Consider the following 8,769-nt stretch of genomic DNA (forward strand, 5'->3'; position numbering starts at 1 on the left):
GAGACTAAGGCCCTTGGAATGGGGATGGCCCCATCGCAAATCCTGGCTGGAGCATGATTGTGGTCGTCTCTTTGTACCCAGTCATTCTAAATATAGTTATGACGTAAGCATTTCAACATTTTATACCGTATGACTTAGTGTAGCATTTCCAAAGGAAAGGAAGGGAAATGTGTATCTGTAGTTATATAATGAGAATCTTCATTACATTTTAGTAATACAGCCGACCTCTCAACGCCACTCCGGCCCCTTTCTTCTCACCAACTTTCTATAAACAAAATAGTATCATCTTGCTCTAGTGCTGTTCAAACCAAATACAATTTTAATCCGCGCAGCCATTATGAAGTATTAGGTCTTTGAAGCAAAAATGTAAAAAAAACAACACAACCTATTTCGGCCCTACGCCCTTGTCTTAAGAAATGCAAAAAGTATCTTTTATACAATTGCTGTTCAGAAGAGTTGGCTTTTGAAACTGAAATGCATAATTTGTTATTTTCCTGGACCCTTTATATAACTTTCTTCTATGGTCCTAATAGGTTGATCCACCTCAATTTATGCTAAATATGATTGCCTCACTCTGATGATGTGAGCGATCAAATATATTTATAACCCGTAAAGTCTTTAGAGTAGCAGGCATTTAAAGGACAAAGTGCACATATTTCCCGTAAGGGGCCCAACTCTTTATCTCTAGAGGAAACAAACCCCTTCTGTGTATAACATTTTATTTTGCTGGTCGTCCATATCGGCTCATCAACAATTAAAGTTAATTAGGGCCAAACATCACTAAAACCGATGTTCATAAAGAAGAAAATGTTAAACTTCAATTAAGAGGTAAAGATGTTGTACAGACAAACATTGCCAATGGGACAACTGAGGCTGCGCTATGGCAAATGCTCATCAGTCAATCAAAATTCTGGTATACACATACAAAGGCACTGAATGGAACAGGTCCTCAGTACTTACAGGAACTTGTTACCCTGTATCAGCCGTCAAGATCACTGCGTTCGGAGTCAGAATCTTTGTTGTGTGTCCCAAAATCTCGTACTGTGACCTACGGAAGCAGATGCTTTGGGAAGTCAAATACCCTGGCCAAGTTCAAGAGGGACATAAAAACTCACCTCTTCACGTCTGCATATTAGAATCTTTGCAAAGACGTCATGTAAATACCACCCTTTTATTTGTTCAATTATGTGCACATTGCTTGCTAAATGTATGAAAGTGATTGCAAGCCTATGTTGTTTGTTTTCACAATTATAACTATTACTATTATCCATATGTTGTAAAGCGCCTTAGAGTAATTTTACAAATTATATAGGGCGCTATATAAATGCTGTATATTATTATTATTATTATTATTATTATTACAGGTGAGGTAGCGCAACAAACAAAACGGAATAGGTGCCAAAACAAAAGGAAAGATGTTACAATTTCTATCTTTTTTTTTTAATTCAAACCTCGAAACGTATGTTTTTGCGTGACATATATAAAATGGGTCCAAAAACCGACTTGTAGATAAATTAAGCACGATCAATCAAAATCGATATGAATTATTCCGTCATTTTTTAACCAAATTAGACCGTTCGGAATCTATTTAAAATAATGATATGTTCGTTTTACCTCTATCTACATGTATTTATGTAATGAAACAGTAACCGATTAGCCTTATGTGTAATGGTGTCAATACCCATCTAACAGGTGGTACGTGACGTGTTGTGAATGGTGAAAACAATCGCAACTATATTAGCAAGATAATTAGTATATTGCCTGATGACTAGATAATTAGTATATTGCCCGATGACAAGATAATTAGTATATTGCGTGATGACAATATAATTAGTATATTGCCTGATGACTAGATAATTAGTATACTGCCTGATGACTAGATAATTAGTATATTGCCTGATGACTAGATAATTAGTATACTGCCTGATGACTAGATAATTAGTATATTGCCTGTTGACTAGATAATTAGTACATTGCCTGATGACTAGAGTATTAGTATATGGCCTTCTGACTAGATAACTAGTATATTTCGCGATGACAAGATAATAAGTATATTGCCTGATGACTAGATAATTAGTATATTGCCTGATGACTAGATAATTAGTATATTGCCTGATGACTAGATTTAAATTTAAAGGATGGCCATCAGTATTCTAAGTAGGACAACAGATATGCACCATGCCTAGTAGACCATTTTTTTTATTCAAATTTAAACCTTAAATCTAACAACGGCTATTAGTGAAAGGACATTAGATAAATATCAAATACCCTAATGGCACATTCAGATATATTGCACAATTTCACATGTAAAACAATAGGATATGGACGATTGAACAAACCCTACTTTCGAACTCAAAATCAAGAACTGAGACAAAAATGTCTTATGAGACATGACCGACAGAAACAGTTTTCTACTGAGCTGTACGAAAAGCACGACTATTTCGATTTTCTGATCATGAACTTTCCCTTGCTTGATAGTAACATCACTGACCCCAACCTACGGTGCTTAATGTTGCAGTTGATTCGCTATTCAACAACTTGCTCCGAATATTATGATCATGTCAACTCATGATTTTCATAGATAAAGGTAAATGTAAACGAAAGAATCATACTATGGTCGTCTTCATTATCTGATTGGAAATTCTTCAAAGTCTTGTGTGATATGGAGGTTGAAGCATTTGATCATGCTCCGTAAACCTTGTTGCTTTGTTGTTTCGAACTATGGTTTTGTTGACACTATATGTACTTCAATGCTACATAACTGCATCGTTTGGAAGTCTATTTAATGTCTGGTATTCGCTTACAAGTTATAACACTCCTGCATTACTGCTAGTGTACGGATTTGTTGGTACAATGCAAGTGAAAGCTTGTTCGTGTGATCATTTGATCTTGCATCCAACGATTTATTTCCAGTTGCTCGGTGTGAGGAGGCATTTTCCTTGGGATATTGTAATGTGTTTTGTTTCCAAAACGATCTGGTTCTGTCTACCAGTTCGGTGAACATGCCAACGCATGTTTATCCTGATGCTTGGCGAAACTGACCCCATATCGGCATTAGCTGATGCACTTATACAACATGACTAGTCGAGTCTGTAGTACGAACCGTCGGAGATTCTACAAGTGTCGCGTATTTCAGGGTTGAGTAAATTTACTTCTCGTTCCATGACCGTTTTATGTTGGTCTGATATTTTATCGCAGAACGTTCTTTGTGGATCTTGATTCTGGTCTTAAGGGTCTGTTTTCCTTTGATAGCTTCAATATTAATAACATTTAGAATGAACATATCGCTTTAACAGTGTGTTTCAAAGCCTGTTCCGTGTAGCTTTGGTTCGAGATGTACTCTCGATGGACTGCGGAAATTTCGTTCCCATCGTTTTTATTCTGAATTAGAATTATCGAAAGAGATTTTCCTCTAAACAGGTTTCCCTTTTGAGCACCCTTACTTATCCTTGCCCTTTGTAGCAAACTACACCGATTACAGATGATGGTCCTTTAATTTTGTCCTTAAGGATCAACGATTCTCTTTCTAAGTAGATCAAGCAATTCACTGTCAAACTGTTTTTGAGTTGTTCGTTAAGCACGGGACTTAGAGGCAAGAACACGGTAATGGTTAACCTGCTAGCAAAACCAAATATAGTGTTATTCTTGTTGCAGGGATTCTGTGTATGAATGGTTGTCAGATTCAGATTTATTCACACAGTAAAAGGACATGATCGTAGTCGTGCTGGTTATCGCCCGTTTGTATAGTATCCCTAATCTCACTCCTTCGTCATTCTCTCTCCCTAAAAGTTCTCTGCGATATTCGAAATTCCGATAAAGAACTGTAAGCTGAAAACAATAGTGTCCAGGCAAGGAAGAAGGTCCTGTGTGAGCATCAAATTCTATTAACGCGATGTTGATTCCGCCATCAGGAAACTTGAACTGGATAATTACATTTTTGTATTTAATTCGAACAATTAGTTATGTGACTTTGAAATGCGTAAACGCGATCAAACAACGACTATGGAGCGAGATTAGTGTAGCTCTCTTTCGCTGTCGTATTCATGCAATCTCGTCGTATAAGCGGGTTGTCGCCGTCATATTTTCGTGTTCACTGCGTTGTTGATCTAATGCCCAGAAAGCGAAGCTTCAAGAATTGTTCATGATCCCCATATAAAATAGTCTATTACAACACGTCACATCATACCCTCGTAAGAAAACAGGACCCGGGAAAAGCTAAAATAAAAAGGAAGTGTCTTTTCGTCACGATCTCCTCCGCTTCATGAAGGGTTTTATATTGTTTTTAAGAGCTCCATTTTGTTAGTTGGTCAGTTTGATAAAATATCCGTTCTCTGGAAATGGAGTGCGCTATACATTTTAGTCTTATGTTACCAGTCCTGATAACCTCTATAATAAATGAAGACACATATGATAATTATCACAGATCGCAACTTGCCAACCTCTAGTGTTGTAGGCTTTAAAGGCACTGTAACGCGGGACTAAGGTGAAACGTCCTCCGTCTGATTTGTGTGTTAAAATGAACAACTAGTAACTAAGCATAAACTTAGCATTGGTTTATGATTTCTTTTTTCTCAAAACGAACGATTTCTTTTTACAAAATAATATTTTCGGACTTCTTTAAATTGCAGAAAGAAAGTTTTTAATATTTTACATAGGACCGACATGTGCAAATGTACTGAATTTCATTTCATTTCAAATATTCTACTTTTAATCTTTAATCTGTTTTTAAACTGTTATCCACCTATGTTATAATTAGTTATCAAGAGCGTTGGTATGACGCCATTTTTTGTTTTAAACCCACGGCATTTACTTCCTTCGCGGTATCACGTTTTAATTTAGTTTTACATAATCACTGTTCTAGCTTCGATGTAGTCACCTGTTCCCCGGAACATCTTGTCGTATTATATTTGTATTTTTTTAAGAGTTTTCACGTAATCTCACCTTGATCTGTTGACTATTGAGACTGTTTCAGTGTTTAAAAACCTAGGGTATACGTTGAACATGGAGAAACAAGTGAACGCTATTGCCAAATCCTGTTACTACCAGATCAGGAACATCGGCTGTATCCGGCAGTTTATAACTGCAGATGCATGCAAGACGTTGGTGCATTCATTTGTTATCTCTCGGTCGGATTATGGTAACGCCCTCCTCTGTGGTATATATGACAAACTAACTAGTCGTCTGCAGAGGGTCCAGAACACTGCAGCACTGCTAGTTACTCGTACTCGAAAGAGAGAGCACATGTCATACGTGCTATATGCATTGCACTGGTAACCTGTACGATACAGGTCGCAGTACAAAAATTGGTGTACACATACAAGTTAATGAATGGAACAGCTCCCCAGTACCAGCCGTCACGATCACTGCGGTCTGAGACAGAATCATTGTTGTGTGTCCCAAAATATCGTACTGTTATCTATGGAATTTGGTGCTTTGGGAGTGTTTCGGCCACGTTGTGGAATAGCTTACCATCTGCTATTAGAAAGTCAGATACCCTGGCCAAATTCAAGAAGAATTCACCACCCTTTATATATTTATTTATATGCATACTGCGATAATTAACTTCTTACCTAATTACACGTATATTGGTGAGTTGAATTCCTTTTTTGTTTATTTAATATAACTAATACTGTTATCCATATATCGTTAAGTGCATTAGAGTAATTTCACGAATTATAAAGGGCGCTTTATATTGATGCTGTATATTATCTGTTATTTATATTTTTATTGGTGTTATCAATTTACAATGCAAACTACCAGGTTGCCTATTTGAAGTATTATTTAATATCACTCTAGGAGAATAACTGAAGGATTGAATCATGTTCTGATGAGGTCTATGGAATCTAAATCTAAATGGATCTGGAGACAAATTCCTTGAACTGTGAAGAAGCTTATATCAAGTTTGTCTCAACAGCCATTAGAAACATGATTTCATTCTTGTATTCATCACTCACATTGAGACGTCTTCCTGGTAAAAATGAATAGCTTTTTAGTATTGATTATTCTCTAAAAATCAATATATGATAGATATTTAAATGTAGGATACACTCAATGAGAAACTTCTGACAAACAACTTGAAAACAATTTAAATATGGGACTACCCCCTTACTACTTTGCTGACGTGCATTACGCCAGCTAAAAAGTTTATGAAAAAATAAATCTCAGACTCTTAAACAAATATTTTGAGTCCAATTTCAATGGCAATGTAAATATAAATTTCCAACATGTCGCAGTATATCACAAAAGAGACAATTTCTTCATGTCAAACATTGGTGATAGTTATAACACACCAGTTACTTTGGTGTAACAATAACTGGAGTGAGGGGAGGTCTGGGTTCGGTATATCACCAAAAAGTAGTTATTAGCCAAATCACTGCCCACGTAACCAATGTATTCCAACGATATTTGTTTAAATTTGATGTTGTCATGGCCGTTAATGACTGTGTTTTCATTGTAATTAACAAAGACAGTTTATCTGCCCATTGCACATTCAGTTGACAAGTAATCGTCTTAATTTCCAACAAGCTTGTTAAAATTTAATATACAAGATTGCTTGAAGCATAACTAAGAATCAGAGGGCAAGTATGTTCGGTTAATCGAAATGTCGGTTATACGGTGTATACTGTAACATAACACAACGACATGTAACACAAAACTAGAACACTCATATACAGTTTATCTAAAAACGGTTGTGATAACTGTACTATTAAACAAAGGTGACAATAAATATAGAGCCTTACCTGTGTCAGCATTGTACCTGGTACTGCGTAGTGGACTTTTGTACTCACTGATATGAAAAAGGGATATAAAGCCCAACATCCCAGCCCACGGCAGAAGCACAGTAGTATAGACGAGCCCTCTGCTCCAAGGAATGGAGTTCAAGCTACTTATAGTCGTGGCCCTTGTGGCTTCGACTCAGGCGGGTGAGTTAAAACTTGACAATCTTTTTAATGTCTGAATTGTTTAAAGAGGGGAAATGTTTTCACTTTTTATATGAATATTTATACACTGCCGCTAAATAATACAACATTTGCCAAATATTAATTTATAATGTTTAGCGTCTTTGCGTTTAATAGATGTCAGGTGAAACACATATTGTAATGTTTCTATTTTAACTTTCTGGCTATGTTTTTTTCTTTAATGAATAACTCTTTTTTCAAATAATTCATAACATTGTACACTCTCATTCATATTAAATGTGAATGCTGTTGTGGTTTTTTGTATAAATCTCAAAAAAGTTTGATACCTTGTGAACTCATTTCCCTTCCGCAGTTAATTCCAATAATACTGAAGTATTATAACATTACATTTTGTTCTGTTCGCCCAAGGTTTTGCTAAGTTTTCATACCCTTTTTTTGGTATGTTTTGCCGTTGCGATGTGCATTTACCCATGCTCTACCTTTTCCTGGTATTTTTATTATTTTACTATATGCCGTCTTTACAGCTGTGGCTCTTTGGCTTCAGATTTCTACTAGAAAGTTTATTTTGTATTTTGATTTGTTTCATGCCACCACTGTTACTGTGGTGTTCTTGTCTAAGCTTATTACTTACAGTTCATAGTGTCTATGTTTGTATCGATATCCTTTGTGGTTGTTTTTTTAATTGATAATATATACTAAGTCGTCAATTTTCCAGGAGAGGTTCCCATGTTAGGTTAAAACTGTTATGATGGGTTTTAATTGTGAATATTTTCACTGGCGTTGTGTGCAGTCACCACATTTGTGTACATTCTTAATAAATTGATTGTTTAACATGAGCTAAGCAATATGTTTTATTTTATTTTTAGAAATATGATATAATCAAATAATTCATATCAAAGAAATGTCTTTATAAAAGACTTGATGTTGGTTTTATCCTGTTTTGTGCGTTTATTGTCTCGATATAGGCGCGAATTACTCCGAAACTTTGACAACTTCATATCGTCTACACTATTGGAATTACATCCTTGCCCCTATATATATAAAAGACTCAGTTATATGAAATAAGACTATTATCTTTTCTAAATGTGTGTTATTTTATTGGTTGAACAGCATAGCTGTGATTTAGACATATTGATTACATTACTTACACATAACTGACATGTAGCACTTACTAACAGTTGACGCTAGGTCTTGTTTATATCTTTCAGGCCCCATAGACACGATTAGAGATTCGTGTTCACAAACATGTCCAAGTAAGTACTTATGGTTAGAAAAAATATTGAAAATGTAGCATCCACTTTGATTCAGCAAATCTCCATATCTCTCGATTTTCAATATTTTAATGTTTTTGATTACGCAATTCTTCGTTTTTTGTTTGTTCATGATGAACGCTTACGGAATTGAATAACTAATTTGACTGTTAATGGAAAAGTAAGGAATAAAGAAAATCCTCCAAATAATGTAAATACGCTGAATTGATACTGTTAAAGGTACAAACAAGTTCGGATACAGACCAGGAAAGTCGTACGAGTTTGATTACAATGTTAAGACTTCCACCAGCGTAAAAGGAGCCTCAGAAGGATTGTCTGAAATGGAATTAACAGCTAAAGTTCATGTGGAGGCAGTTTCCAAATGTGATTTCATCCTGAGGGTAAGAGTTTTAAGATATGACAGAAAGTTTTTGTATGAATATGAAATGATTAACATACGAAGAGATACAACGTCACCGCAAGGGTTGAGATTGACCTGAATATGTGAGTGTGTTTATATCCGATGTTAATGCTATATATTCAGTAATACCCGGCAAAAAAAAGACATGGAAAATATTTATAAATGACATTTTTATTTT

Source organism: Mizuhopecten yessoensis, unplaced genomic scaffold, assembly GCF_002113885.1.
Source record: "Mizuhopecten yessoensis strain PY_sf001 unplaced genomic scaffold, ASM211388v2 scaffold10601, whole genome shotgun sequence".
Classification (NCBI taxonomy): Eukaryota; Metazoa; Mollusca; class Bivalvia; order Pectinida; family Pectinidae; genus Mizuhopecten; species Mizuhopecten yessoensis.